The following is a 16591-nucleotide window of genomic DNA, read 5'->3' on the forward strand; positions in this document are numbered from 1 at the left end:
GATTTTGTGGGATAAAATATAAAAGGGAAAATCAACCTAGGAGGGATAGGAAATGCTTAAAGATGAAAAATCTTAAAGACACAAATGAAAATAATTTCAATAAGGAAGAGTGGAATTTCCTTGACAAGATTAAGGTGAACACCTACAGAATTTACTAACCAACTTGCTGTTAAAAAAAGTACAGAAGATGGAATCAAGATCAAGTAACAGGATGCATATAAGATCATGGAATAATAAGAGCTCATAATGAGATAAGGTTATCAAGAAAAGATAAGCCAACCAAAAAAATGATATTTGGGGCCTATATTAGGAGAAAAAGAAGTATCACAGAAAGGAGAGATTCTTTGGTTGAAGTGTCTAGGATAATAGAGAGAGTAGAGAAAAAGGAAAGAGTCCAATTCCTGCTGTCCTTGTCAAGAAGAATACCATTTGCAATGGAAAAATCACTTGCAACTGATGTCATAAAGTGAAGAGGGCATTGACTTTGGATCTGGACTCAAATCCTACTTTGATGCTTATCATTTATGTGTGTTTGGGCAAGTCACTTAGCTTTCAGGTATCTCAGTTTCCTCCTTTGTAAAATTAGGGAGGTTGGATTAAATGAATTTTTCTCTACTAGGTCTAGATATATGAATCTATAGTATTAAGTTAAGAAATAGAAAGAAAGCACTTCCTTGCCCTGGAGTAATTAAGTCACCACCTGACCCTGAAGAAATATCTTCAGGCACTGAAAAATTGGCCAATGTGATTGGCCAATGTTAAAACTATATCTTGGGGTGGCTAGGTGGCACAGTGCATAGAGCACCGGCCCTGGAGTTAGGAGTACCTGGGTTCAAATCTGGTCTCAGACACTTAATAATTACCTAGCTGTGTGGCCTTGGGCAAGCCACTTAACCCCATTTGCCTTGCAAAATCCTAAAAAAATGAATAAAAATAAAAAACAAAACAAAACTGTATCTTGTTCTGGTCCCTCTAACTACTCACCTCACTTTTAGTCAGTATAGTAAGTACACTTATAAATAGCCAGTATAAAACATAACAATAGCAATAAATAAGATTGCAAAGGGGAACCTAGAAGTCACATACAAAAAAAATCTCAAAAATCAGAGGAGCACAATTTTCAAAAATCACATCCTGTAAAATGTGCCTAATCAGGGGAAGTCATCAAGACTTTTCTGACTAGACTTTTAGTTCTATGGTACATAAAGACAAGTTTCAAACATCCATAGTAAGATTAATAGAAAACCACATGGTTCTGATAACTTTGAGATGATAGAGATATGCAAACTTTAAAGTTTTCCTAATAACTTTGAGATGATTTGGATATATCAATAAAATAATCCAAAGATGGCATGGGTAAGAGTCAGTCTGTTCTCCCCCACCCCCCAATAATTACTTTTAAAATGAGAACTTATATTCCTGAGTCTTTTTATCTTTATTGAATCTGAGCTTTGGAGAACTCAACTCTTATCACATTCGTGATACAATGTTACCTCTCCCTCACCTCCCCATCCTCTTTTCAGCACTGACTGCCTTCTTCACCACCCCAGTCCCTGTCCATATACTATTACCTCTGTACACCTATTTTGAAGCATGTCTCTATATTGTATATGTCTCCCCACCTATATCCTCTATGCCTTATTCCTACTGCCATTATGCTCTTTCTTGGAAAGTACTAAAAAACTCCAAGTGTCCCCACATCATAATTTCATGAATTAATTATCAATTCACATTGTTAGTTTAAAAGATAATGGAAAATGAAAGAGATGCTACAAGATTGTAAGTTCAGATGGTAGGTTAAAAATATGTGAGAATCCACTTTTCTTTCATATACTCCACAAAAAATAAAAAAAAGTTCACCACATAGAATGATGCTCAAGAAATCCAAAGAATAGCCACAATAAGCTTGTCTATTCATCCCAGTATTGCATAGAATGATAAATAGAAGACTAGAACTCTGAGAGAGGAGTATTAACAGGCAAGTTAGCTTAAACTCTGGTTACAAGACTAGAAGCATGCCAATATTTTGACCAGTTGATCCAGGAGGACCTGATACTTGATATGACTATGAATGTCATAGATTGCTGAAAATCCTCAATGTTTGGTTAGGGATACTTCAAGAGAGCTTTAGTACTTTGACTGGAACTAACCTGTTGGGTCTCAAAACCAGAAGCTCTAATGATTGATGCCCTGAAGGGGCCTGAAGTTTGTTAGATCTCTGAGCACAGAAATAGCAGAAGAGGTAAAAGTCTTCCAATATGCGATAAATCAAAATAGAACATGACTCTGCTATGCAAGAGTGCATGAAGGGGCAAAGCCTGGTATAAAATCCAATTGAGGAACTGATGCTGACAATACAAGTAAGTAGGATAAAATACTAAACACATTGGAGGTGGGTGGTGGGGGGAACCACTGAATTGATAAACCCAAAAGAATAACTGCAAGTAGAAATTCAGTAGATTTCTACAGGATTGCAAGAATATCTGGAAGAAATTAAACATGAGCTTTTTAAAAAAATGAAATAAAGGACATAAAGAGAAAAATTGTAAGGAGGATAAATAACCCAGACCCATTACCCAAGTAATAGATTATTAGAAAAATGGAATAGAGCAAACAAAATTCAGTCACTCCATAAGCCAATAAAAAATTTTTTGAACAAAATCAGAGACCTCAATGTCCCCCTTTCGGAACTAAACAGATTGAACAAAAATATTGACAAAAAATGTAGCTAAGTGCTGAATAGAATTTTAGGAAAGTTAGAAAAGACAGATCTCTCTCTCTCTCTCATTTAGCACACCTTTTACTGATTGCAACACAATAAAATTATAATTAATAGAGAAAATTTGAAGAAAATTTTTATCTTTAAACAGAGATTAAACAATTAATAATAAAGAATTAGTGAGTCAAAAATTATGGGATCAATAAGTAATTTCAAATTAAAAAAATAATACAAAAATGTAAAGAAGATAATGAGAAAATACAATAAAATTTAGGATACAAATGGGTGGCAAGAGAAAGAGAAGAAGGGTGAAAAAATAAAGTTAAAATTATTTTTCTCAATTATTTGCCAACTCTGAAAAATTGAATGGATGTTAATTTTGCAAAGAATAAAATATATATGTTAAGAAATAAAAAATTTAATAGTATATTAAGAAAAAAAGCCAAAAATAAAATTTCAAGGAAAGGGATCAAGGATTAAATAAATTTATAAGTTAATAATAGTATATATTTGATGAATAATTAATTCTAGTATTACATCATATGTTTGATAAAACATGAATAGAATGATATTTTAATGAAATAAATATGATTTTTATACCTAAACCATGGAGAGGAGAGAAAGAAAAGAAAGAAAACCATACAGTAATATTCTAATGACATCAATGGAAAATATTAAAGAAAATATTAACAAATATGATACTAAAACATATTTTAAAAGATTATAAATTATGAATAGGTGGATTTTTTTTATCGGGAATGCAAAGTTTGTTCAATATTAAGATAATTATGGCCTAATAACAATCTCATATAATTATATTAATAGAAAAAAATTGACCTCTTCTACAAGGATATGCATTATCATTACTTTTATTTGATGTAATATTTGAAATAAAGATTACTTATAGCAATAAGGCAAGAAAAATTGAGAAAATTTAAATGATCACCTTTTCCAAATTGCAATATTTTAATGAGAAAGTCTTAAAAGTGAACTAAAATTCATTGAAACAATAATCACTTTGTCTGGTACCTGGCTATATAAAATAAACACAAAATCATTAGCCATTTGGTATATCTACAACAAAATTCATTTGATATTTTACTGATGACTTAAGGCATAGAAGACATGTTCATCAAAATCCTAAATGGCATAAAACTGGATGGATGTCAGAAATAGGGTACAAATGGAGTATGTCAGACTAAATATTGAACATGCAATACCCAATAAGATAGAATTCAATGGGACAAATTTAGTTTTACTACTGTGACAGAGTCATTATTTCCTAGTGTGCTAGCATATAGTCTGAGCAGACTTTTCCTTAACTGACCCAGTTGGCTAGGGTGCAGACCATTGACATAGCTTCCTTATAGCCTAAATGTAATTAGTTAATAGAAGAGGACTCAGTTTCTTTACTTAGGTCTTTTACTAAACAACCAGATTGGCCAAAACAGAACCAGGGTAACTGTACTTAATTGTAGCAATGTTTTCATTTTACTGAACATTCTTTTCATACTATGGCTAAGTAAAACTTCCTTTTTTAGAAATATTAGATGGCCTATTAGATGAATCTGGCCAGAGTCAGGTTTGGACAATTTGGACACAAAAACATACCTTTCCCAGTACAAGAAGCCAGAAGCGTGGCTAGATAGTATTCTCTCTAAAAAAAGATCTTGGGGCGGCTAGGTGGCACAGTGGATAAAGCACCGGCCCTGGAGTTAGGAGTACCTGGGTTCAAATCCGGTCTCAGACACTTAATAATTACCTAGCTGTGTGGCCTTGGGCAAGCCACTTAACCCCATTTGACTTGCAAAAACCTAAAAAAAATTAAAAAGATCTCAAGGTTTTAGTGAATTATAAGTTCAATATGAGTTAGCAGTGTGATGCAATTGTCAGAAAAAAAAGATATTTGTGACCTTGAGCTACATTAAGAAATACATAGCTTCCAGGAGTAGAGAAGTATTAGACTCACTGTACTATTCCCTCCTCAGACTTCATCTATAATGTTCTGTTCAGTTCTGGTTGCCATGGTTTAACATTAGCTGCAGTGTATCCATCATGTGACCAGCTAGGAGTCTAGGTCATATTAGGATTAGTTGGAAAAAACTGGATATGCTCATCCTGAAATAAATATTCGAGGAGGATCATTATAACTAGCTTCAAGAATTTAAAGGGCTGTCTTGTGGAGGAAAGTTAGAGCTGTTTTATTTGTCTCTAGATAGCAGAACTAGGAGCAAGTTGCAAAGAGACCAACTGAATCTTGTTAAGGAAAAAAAAAAACCCTATTCATTAGAGCTATACAAATAAGAAAGTAGTGCTGGATAGATTGTGAGTTTCCTTTTCTTGAAGGTCTTTAAGCAGAGAATGACCACTTGTTGGGTGTGTCATAATGGAGCTTACTTTAGTGTATGTTTTGGATCAGAAGGGAACTAGTATTCTTTATAAATTCAGTTCCCAAATACAGTGAATCCAAGTCAAGTGCTATTTTCAACATAGGAAGACATTCCTCAGGTATAGTTCTTTGTTAAAGGATCTAGCAACTTTTGTGGTTACAATTTTCTATAGAGAGGGGAAGATTCTTCTCCCAGCTTCCTACTCCTACTCCACACTCTTTGGCAGTAATGGACTAGATGAACTTCCTGAAATCTCAGGCATCTCTTCATTATGATTATCCAACCAATCCAATCTTCTACCCTGACTTCTTAGTGTCACTCACATGCTGCAGGCTCATATGTGTAAATGTGTACATATCTGACTGCTGGCCAAGCATTCTGTCCTTTAGGAGAACATGGAAATAAGTTTCACCCTTAATATCAAATCCCTCCATTCCCCTTCCCAGACCTCTGACTGAACCTGTGCTATGGTTATAGTTGGGATACTAGCCTTGAAATCATCATTATCACACACACACACACACACACACACACACACACACACACACACACACACACACACACACACACATACATCTATGCATATATATCTTTTTTTTTTAGGTTTTTTTTTTCAAGGCAATGGGGTTAAGTGGCTTGCCCAAGGCCACACAGCTAGGTAATTATTAAGTGTCTGAGGCCGGATTTGAACTCAAGTACTCCTAACTCTAGGGCCGGTGCTCTATCCACTGCACCACCTAGCTCCCCTCATGCATATATCTCTTAACTTTTAAAAAATGAATCCCTAAGTTTTCCCTGATCACTGAAATCCTCACTCTGAACTCCAAAAGCACTGAGAAGACAGGCTATAGCAAAGGGTGAACTTGGGCTCTTTGTTCCACTTGCTAGATCCCCTGCTGAATTTGAAGTTCCTTGAGGGCACAGACTATCTTATTCATTACTTTGTAATTCACAGCACATGTTATCTAGTTTTACTTTAAAGACATTCAATAAATATTTATTGCTTGATTGAAACAATCCTATGAAAGAAGGCAGGCAGAACAAAAAATAGTGTACCCATTTTGTCGTCTATAGTTTAATAAATAGCTTACGTTTATATAGTATTTATAGATTACATTACATTATTTATAGCTTACATCAGTATTTCTAGATCTCATTTGATCCTAACAACGAACCTACAATGTGAACACTGGAAATATAGTTATCTTCATTTAACAAATGAGAAAACTGAGGGTTAGAGGAACACAGTAACCTTTTTGTTAAGTCACATAGTAATCCAGTAGAGAGAGGGCTAGGTCTCAAAACCTGTCCTTCTAACTCCAAATTTTCTGCTCATTATAGCATTCAAGAAAAAAAAATCCATAAAAAGGCACAGATTAGTGTTCAATGCATGTGCCCCCATCTTTGGGTGGAAGGAGAAAGTGCTGTCTCATTCTTCATCTTTCCTGTTTGTTGTGACTCTTCTCTTTTCTCACTCTTTATGTTATAGCTTTTCTTTTCATAATTTATATCCATAGCTACACATTGGAGAATAATAGTAAAAATAATTTATGGCTTCCACCCCTTGAGCATTTTATAGTTGACAAAGCCTTTCCTTACAATACACTTGTGAGAAACATAGTGCAAATTTTATTATCTCTATTTTACAGATGAAGAAGCTGTGACTGGGAGAGGTGAGGAAATTTGTACAAGGTCATACAATCAGTAAGTATGAGAACAAAGGTTTAACTTTCAAATCTATAGGCTCAGATTCAATATCAACCTGATTACTTAGGACCTATAAGTCAACATGTTAAAAAAAAAGAAGTGTTGAACTGTAGTTGACAAATTTGATTCTGTGCTTGTCTATTAATAATTAGCTCTAGCACTGTACAAGTTAATAAACCCAAGTCTCAGTTTCTTCTTCTGTCAAATAAAGGGCTTGAACTAGATAATTTTAATTCTCCCTTTAACTCAAATATGTTGTGTTCTTGGAACTGCCCACCTTGTTTTATCTCATTGCTTTTGTCTAGTACACAAAGAGTTTACATATTTTTAAATTTTATATAAAAATTCCCTGGATGATTGAATAAATTTCTCAAAAGTTCAATTAAAAAAAAACATGAAAATGAGTTGCCAGGCAGAACCAATGCTAGCTAACTCATTACCCTAGTTATTTAGATGATACACCCTTAAATATAGCAATTATATTCTCTTTATTTCTCTATAGTACCTAGACAGAAACAGGATGGTGTAAAGGAAAGAGTACTGAAATTAGAGTCAGAGGTGGCTAGGTAGTGCAGTGAATAGAGCACCGGCCTTGGAGTCAGGAGTACCTGGGTTCAAATCCGACCTCAGACACTTAATAATTACCTAGCTGTGTGACCTTGGGCAAGCCACTTAACCCCATTGCCTTGAAAAAGTCTAAAAAACATAATTAGAGTCAGTGGTTCTATTACATCCATTGACTTTTCTAAATCTCCATTTTTTTTTCTTTAAAATGGGATTCTTAGTACTTGTATTAAAAAAAACACTTTACACACTACTGATTTAAGGAATCCTTATTTTTAATGATTGAAACCTAGTATGCATATCTCTGTCAAGTAGGAAAAGCACTAGATTTGGAGTCAGAGAATGTAGAAATGAACTCTTGCCATTTTTTTCACACAATATATATTTTCCATCTCTTTTGACTGTGCAAGATTTTCCTGGTATCCTGAAATATACTCCTCTCCCTTCTTGTTTTACTTTCTGACTGTCTCTATTTGTCCCTATGTCTTTGTCTCTCTCTGTCTGCCTCTCTGCTTCTGCCTGTGTTTCTGTGTCTCTGTCTGTCTGTTTCTGTCTGTGTCTGTCTCTGTCTCTCTCTCTCTCCTTCACCATCTCTCTCTGTCTCTCTGTCTCTCTCTGTCTCTCTCTGTCTCTCTGTCTCTGTCTCTGTCTCTGTCTCTCTCATTATCTCTTTCTCTTCACTTCTGTGTCTGCTTCTATCTTTTCCTGCCTGTCTCTGAATCCATTTAAAAACATAGTTCAAATGTTACCTTCCACACAAAGAGCTTCTTGATTCTCCCAGTTTCACCTGGGATCCATTGACAGTTTTTAGGGGGATCATGAATGTGATAAGAAAAAAATGCATCTTTATTTCAATATTGTTGGTTTCCTTTGTAACCTTATGTATTTTATTTTGTACATTTAAAAATATGATTCTGAGGATTCCTTAGGCTTCATCAGTTGGTCCAAAGGGATCATGACACAAAAAACCATGAAGAATCCTAAATGTATAGCATTCCCAATAAATTCCCTTGTATTTATATTGTACTTGATAGAGATATGCAAATACATTTACAAATTGTCTTTCAAAAATATAATCTCCTTGAGAGTGGTGATTGCTTATTTTTCATATTTGTATTCTCAGTGCTTAGCACAATATCTGGCACATTGCAGCAGTTTATATATATTTTGATTTGTTAGTTGGGATCCATATGAGGATAGGTACATCACCTCCTCTTTCAGTGTTCAATATTTATATTTGTGAAAAGAATGCAATGAGCTAGATGATCTCGAAGACTTCCTTTATGAGCATATTAAGTACAGCAATGCTTGATTCTGGAAGAGGGGCATGTCCTGAACCCTGGCTCTTCATTCTTACAGTGCAGGAAATTAGCACTGAGGTAGTCTATGAGTCAGTAATAAAACAAGGCTAGGGAGAATGCACACCTCTGCTTCTTAGCTTCTTTGTCCTTCCTTGAACCAAGAAATCATGGTTGTGCATGAGACAAAGACTGGAAAGGATGTGAACTAGATGTTTGCCCAACAGCCCCCTTGTAAAACTGAATGAGCAAGGACTAATAAATAAAAAAAGTAATGAAAAAAACAAGAGTGCATTTAGAAGACAAATTCTAATGCATTGTCTATACCTTTGACCATAGATCTTAGCAGTGATAGTAATCTTTATTAACTCTCTATTTGTAGGTTGATCTGATATAGATGGTACAATTATCATAGATGGACAATCAATACTTCATTAATGGTAAACTACACAAGGAATAATCACAGGAGATTTTGCTTTCTGAAATAAGTTTCCCTTTTCCCAGATTTTAGTACTGGAATAAAAAAGTACATCTTATACTTACCTAACCAGCTTTATAGTTTGGGGGCATTAATTCCCCAAATTAGATCCCTCACTCTACACATACAAATTGCACTTGTCATTCCCAAAGATTAAAAAAGGTTTCTAACTTTTCCCTTTTCGCTATGATGTCACAGATGTTTTAACCAGTTGGGGGCAGAATTACATTCTGGATTATTATTAGGAGAAAAAACTCAAGTAGGTTCATATAACAAATACAATTACATTTTTTAACAAGAGTATCACCATTAATAGATTATAAGAGAATTTTTAAAATCCTTTTGAAATAAATGATATTAGAAGTCAAATTATATCTTTAAAGTGCCAGAAGCCAACTTTGCTTATGTTTGACAAATGATTGAAGTATTGCAATTATTTTACACCTTAAACATTCTCAGGACCAATTCAAGACAAAATTCATTCAGCATCCACTTTGAGAAATGTATATTACAAATCTTTTTTTACTATGCAAATATAGGCTAATATATAACCATTTTTAAATAATTACCTAGGTGGTAACTATAGAATCAAGAAAACAGCACTTCTAGGGCAAAAGATTTGGTTTCAAATCCTAAATACCATTCAGTAGTTTTATAGTCTTTGGTAAATTACTTCCATTCTCTGAGTTGGGTTTCATCACTTATAATTGGAAATGATTGGATGAAATGATCACTAAGGCTCCTTCTGATTCTAAATCCTAGTGTCTTCTGTCATGAGCTTTTTGCCATTAGTTTTCTCACCTATAAAATAGACTTTTGTAGTCACTGTATTTCTTACTGCATCATATTTTAGAGTGGGACAAAAGGAGATAATATGTAAAAGTGCTTTGTAAATAGTAAAGCATTATAAATATACCCAAAGTTATTATTTTGTGTTTTTAAATGAATTTGTTTTAACACTTTTTTCTTCTTTTCTCCCTTTTATGAACTGATTGCTTCCCCAAATAAAAGATGAAATAGATTAGAGATATAAATGTTCCTTTTGAGTTAATTTTGAAGGCAGTAGTTTTGGAGTCATTTAAGTAAATGTTATAGTGAAAAATATCTATCATTTTAGATGATCCTATAATTGAAACTTATATTTCTTCAGTTTCCTGAGGAATTTGGAGGAGGGATTCCCTATTTTGGCTTAAATATTTATGTTCATAGGATTCACTTTTATTTTCTCTTCCAGGGTAACTTTCTAGGCTCATTTCACCAGATTCCAATCACTTTTAGTCATTCCTATGGTGCAGCATTCAAATTTGAGTGGCTATGTGGGATAACTGAATGAGGACTGAATGATGAATCAAAACATCTAGGTTCAAATCTAGGATTTATTAGCTGTATGAACAGGGGGTGAGTCATTTTATGTCTCTAAGCTCATCTGTAAAAGTTGGTAAAGGGGTGTATATAAAAGAATAAAAATGACTCAGAAAGTAGCTTCAACAAAAGAAAATATTTTGTAGACCAATAGAGCTACATTTGAGAATATATTAGAATCAAGTAGTGCTTTTGTCATCATAAAATTCTAGTTGGGCTTAATTATGGAGAGGTGATTGAGACATGAATCTCTCCTCTCTAAAATATAAGATTAAAATGTTCCTTTAAGCATGGAAGAAGCAAAATACTGAGGAAATAAAGAAGAAAAGAGATCTGAAGAGACAGAGGAATTTTCACTTATATCAAGAGGTTAGCGGGGTAGAAAAATATGCCAGAGAAAAGGAATAAGGGTCACTGAACATTTGTAGATAAATTATTTGTATGATATGAAGATATTCCTTTACAGGAGTTAGGGGTACCATGAAAAGAGGGAGCATTATCAGGTAGGATGTCATCCAGAAATCATCAGAGAAAGAAGATAGTGATTAGAGGTGACTCCCTACTGAGAGTAGTCAAGGAGGCTATTTGTCAATCTTTCACAAACAACAGAAGTCTTCTCTGTTCCAACATTTATCAGTAACCTGGCAGCAAGTACCTCAAAGCTGTTCAAAACTGAAAATTTTGTTCTAATGACAAATCACATGGGGATAAATGATAGTATAAGAAAGAATCCAGAAAACATTGTTAAGGAGTTTGAATTCCTAAGCAAAGACAAAGAAGACTTTAGTTTGGTATTTTTAATTACATATACCACTGGAAAATGGTATAGTAAAAAGAGTTCAGTATTTGGAATCAGAAGATCTAGGTTCATATCTGATGCTTATCTATGTGACTATGCTCTAACCCCCCAGCTTCCTCATCCACAAAATGTAGGGCAGGGGAAGAAAGACTAAATGACTTCTGAGGTCCCCTAAATGAAGCCTCTAAATGTTTGAGCTTTTGATTTTGTTTGTGCTTACATTTTAAAATATATTTCCTGCATATGTTAGATCATTGGATTTTATTTTCTTATCTATTGTCACTCTTTTGTTTTATTGGATTTTAAAATCCATTTACATCAAAGGTTATGATTATTATGCTTGTGGCTTTCCTTTATTCATTTTTAATTAATTTTTCCCCTTTAAGTCACTACTTGGTTCCTGGAATTAGTTGTGCTTGTACTATTTTGATGTTAATCTTTTAAATAGATTCAATTTCCACAGGCACTCCCCTTGTCCCTTGCTTTCAATTACCTACCTTTTGCCAAGTTCTTATAATTTACTTAAACTTTTAATTTCTCTCTTTTATATATATTTAGTTGTCCCATTCCCTCATCTGTAAAATGGGATAATAATGTCTTCCCTACTCATCTCATATCATTATTGTGATGAAATTATTTTGCAAATTCTAAAGTGCTATTAAAATGTGAGTTATTGTTTTTAACATTGTTTTTTTAGTACACTGTTTTACTTGAAAGGCAACTGATATACTGTCCTTGTTCATCAGTAGGGGGGCATATTATATATCCATGCCTGCATTGATAAGTGTTCTAGGCTCTAGGTATATGCACTAAAGAGTTGACCAGTGATGCTTCATGCTTCACAGACAATATTTGATAATAACTCTTGCAACCATTCCCTTTACTGAAAGACAGGTTTAGTAGTGACTTGAGATAATACATCTTCAAAATGACAACTTTTCAACCATTTTAATACAGATAAAGTGTTGTTTCTTAGAACTTTTCTGGTTAAAGATTCTCATTTCATTTTCCCCCTTATTTAACATGCTTTTGAGTCTTCTCCCCTGATCACACTTTATGTTCCATCTTCTCCTGCATCTCATTTACTTTGCAATCCATTCACAATGGCTTCACTGCTGCTCTTCTCACTAGACATTTCATCTCTTGATCCCGAGCATTATCATTTTCTGTTCCTCACGTCTGGATTCTATCCCTCCTCATCTTTACTGCCTAGATTTCCTGGTAGTCTTCAAATATCAACTAAACTTCCATCTTTTGTAAGCATATTCTCCTTAAACCTTTTAGATGATCTCCAATTTATCCTGCCTGTATCTTGTTTGTGCATAGTGGTTTGCATATTGCCTCCCTCTTTAAACTGTGAGCTCCTTGAGAAAAGGCATTATCTTTTTCACTTCTTTGTATCCCCAAAGTATTTAGCTAGTACCTAATAAAGGCTTCTTACTTTGACTTGATCCTTCTCTGGATAAGATTCAGAATTGAATCCAAAATTCCGGATTTGGTCTAACTAGGGCAGAAGACAGTGAGATTCTCAGTTCTCCTTTTTTTATGTGAGACTCCTATTAATGCAGCTTAAGATGGGATTCACTTTTTTTGGCTGGCAAGCTATGTGAAATTTTTTGTACAGTGTAAACCTCTGATCTTTCCCCCTGAATTCAATGAGGTACCTCTTCCCCAGTTGTGTATTTGATTTTTAAAAAAAAATCTTAATAGTAGGATATCATATTTTACTCCTAATGTATTTCATTTTGTTAGCATGAACTCATCTTTGACCTCACTGTAGAAACCTCACTTTCATTATCAATATAAGGTAGGAGTTAGTTTAAATGATTTCTGAGTCTCTACCAGACTAATGCAGCCAGTAAGAGACAGATTTGAGACTAGAAGTCAGGTCATTCCAGGGCTCTTTTGCATGTTGAAAATACAACACTCTTTGACCATTTTAAGTAAGAAGAGGTTGCATGGGGGATTCTTTCATGAATATTTGCTCATGCATAAAATTTTTTCCCTTTCTCTTTTGTTCTTGGCTCTGTAAACTAAAATCTTGAAAACAATAGGAGAACAGCAATACCCAACTGTGCACAGTATTGAAAGGCCTAACAACATTTTCAAAAAGAAACTGAAATACTACAGAATTGCAATTCTGAAATTATATTCCCAATGTTAGGAACTGTCTAGAGCTGGTGGCTCCGAACTGAAAGAAAGAGACAAAGAGTCTACAGTTATACATTCTGTTTAGAGGCTTCTAAGTAGAGAGAAAGAAGTGTTTGAGCTGGTGGCAGGAATCCTTGATAAGAATTCTGGCAGTTCAGGTCTAGTCATCCAAACTCTTTAGCCTTTGAAAAGGTAAAGCACTATAGAACTGTGACCTAGCAGTACAATATTTAATTGCCATTTTAGATACATTTGAAATTGAGCAGGTTTCCCAAATGTGACATAGTTAATGGACAATGAGTCAATAGTTGAGCTTACACTCTCTATTCTAGGCAACTGTTTTTGATTAGATTTTTTATTGGTACAGACTAAACTAGAGATTTTTGTGAATAGGGAAGGTATCCTGAATGACATTTTAAAAAAGTGGCATGAAACAAACCCTTAACAGGTAAGGGAAGGGAGTAAGAGAGCCTGACATACAAGTACAGTAGTCCGGGATATAGAGACCTAAAGAAACCATACACAAGAGAGGCAAATTGAAGGAGGAAAGCTCATGTAGCCTATAATCTGAAAGCTTCCTATTTTAACTGATTATTCTTGCTAACTAAGCTGCTGAAAGACTGGAAGTGCTATCTTTGCTCTGGAACAATGCCTTGATTGCTCTACCCTAGTTATAGCTCTGACTTAGTTTTAACTAAAACTGGTTTGATTGGATCTGTGACAGATGGGCTCAGATTCAACTACTTTCATTACTGTGTTATGTTCTATTTTTTTTTGAGGTGATATGGAAACTTTCATTGTATGTGATAGTTCACACTTTTGATATGTTTATGTCTTATCTCTCCAACTGTACAGTAAACTCTTTAGGATCAAAGACCTTATCTTATAATTCTTTCTATCTCATATAGCACTTTGATCAGGGCTTTCTTCATAGTAGAAATTCAAAAAGTTATTGGCATTATGTGTGTAAATGTTTCAAGATATTATGAAACAATAAGTATAAAAATTGATACCAGGTAACAAATGGAAAAAGTAGTTCAATAGAACAGATAATCAGAATTAAGGAATTACTGAATATAATAACCTGGTGTTTTGAAAATCTAAGAACATTATACCTGGAGAAGGACTCATAAACTGGAAAGGAATTTGGCATAAATTAGGTTTGGTTAGAAGTTGGCACCATATTCTATAATTACATTCCAAATGATATCATAAAAAAATTAGAGGACAGCAGTATGAGGTAATTTTCTTAATTTTGCTAGAATAGTCAAAAGGATAGAGATTGACTTTCAACAAAGATGGTGGAGATAAGAAAGGCACTATGCTAAGGTCTCCTGATTTCCCCTCAAAAATAGCTTGAAAGAAACCTCTTAACAAATTTGGTTGACAAAACCCAGAAAGAGAAGCTAGGAGAAGAACATTTACCAAAAGTCTGTCTAAAGGGAATGTGGGTGAACTGGCAGTAGAGAACAGAAAGCCAGTAGGGGCAGAGTGAAGCCAGAGGACTGGCCTTAGCCATGGAGGCTTTGATAAGTGGGAGTCCATGGACCAACTTTAGCTGTGGATACTTTGGCAGGGGGAGCAGAGGTCTGGTGAGTCTCAGCAAGGCTGGAGGGCAAGTTTCAGCACAGAGTTGCAGAGTACCACTAGACATCAACCAGCTGGGGCCCTGAGTTCCATACTTTTAGGGGGTCCCTCTTTCCAGAACAAACAGTAACACCCCCCCCCCACACACACACCCCAGGCTCAGGTGTGGGAAGCATAGATCCCTCAGCTGAAAGGGAGTTTAACCACCTCCCCCAGGGACCAGCCTACATTGTTCAAGGGCAATTCAGACCCTGCTGTTGCCACTCCCTCCCTCCAGGCCTAGGGAGAGGGCCTCAAACACTCCAGAGAAAGCAACCAGTGCAGCTGGTCCACTTCAAGTTACCAAGCCAAATGAACAAAGCTTCTAGGGTTTTCAAAAGCAAACCTCTGAGAGCCAGTCCCTCCCCCAACACAAGATGTAGGAAAATGAAGAAAGACCAGCAGGAAGGGGCCCATTGAGAATTACTTTGAAAGCACAGATCATAACGCACAGAGATCTAGAACTTCTGAGGAGAATATGAATTGATCTTCAGCCCAGAAAGACCTCCTTGAATAAATCAGGAAGAAGTTTAAAAATCAATTGGAAAAATTGGGAAAAGAAACTCAAGAGAAAATTAGCATGTTGCAAGAGAAAATCAACAACTGGCAACAAGAAAACAAATCCTTGAAAAACACAATTGGAAAAATACAAAATGAGAATAATTCTCCAAGATCCTCAATTGGACAAATGCAAGAAGAAAAGAATTTCTCAAATCTTCAATTGGGCAAATGCAAAAAGAAAATAATTCTCTCAAAACTACAATTGGACAAATGGAACACTCCTTCAAAAATAGAATTGACCAATTGGAAAAGGAGGTGCAAAAGGTAAATGAAGAAATTTCTTCTTTTTAAAAAAAGAATCGAATCTGTGGAAACTAATGGCTTCAGGAGACAACAAGATTCAGTTAAACAAAACCAAAAGATCAAAAAATAGAAGAAAATTAAGAATTATTTTGCCCAATTTTATGCTAATAAATTTGGTAATCTAAGTGAAATGTATCAATATTTACAAAATATAAGTTGTCCAGGTTAAATGAAGAGGAAATTAAATACCTAAATAACCTTATCTTAGAAAAATTAATTCAACAAACCATTATTAAACTCCCTAAGAAAAAGTCTCCAGGGCCAGATGGATTTACAAGTGAATTCTATCAAACATTTAAGGAATAATTGGATACAATTCTATATAAACTCTTTGGAAAAATAGGTGAAGATGGAACTCTGCCTAATTCTTTTTATGACACCAATATGCTGCTGATACCTAAACTAGGAAGAGTTAAAACAATTAAAGAAAATTGTAGACCTGTCCCCCTGATGAATATAGATGCAAAAATCTTAAATAAAACTTCAGCAAAACAATTACAACAAGTTATCATTAGGATAATACATTATGACCAAATAGGTATTTATCTCAGGAATGCAGGGTTGGTTCAATATTAGGAAAACTGTTAGTATAATTAATTATATCAATAACAAACCTATCAGAAATCATATGAT

Source organism: Macrotis lagotis, chromosome 1, assembly GCF_037893015.1.
Source record: "Macrotis lagotis isolate mMagLag1 chromosome 1, bilby.v1.9.chrom.fasta, whole genome shotgun sequence".
Lineage (NCBI taxonomy): Eukaryota > Metazoa > Chordata > Mammalia > Peramelemorphia > Peramelidae > Macrotis > Macrotis lagotis.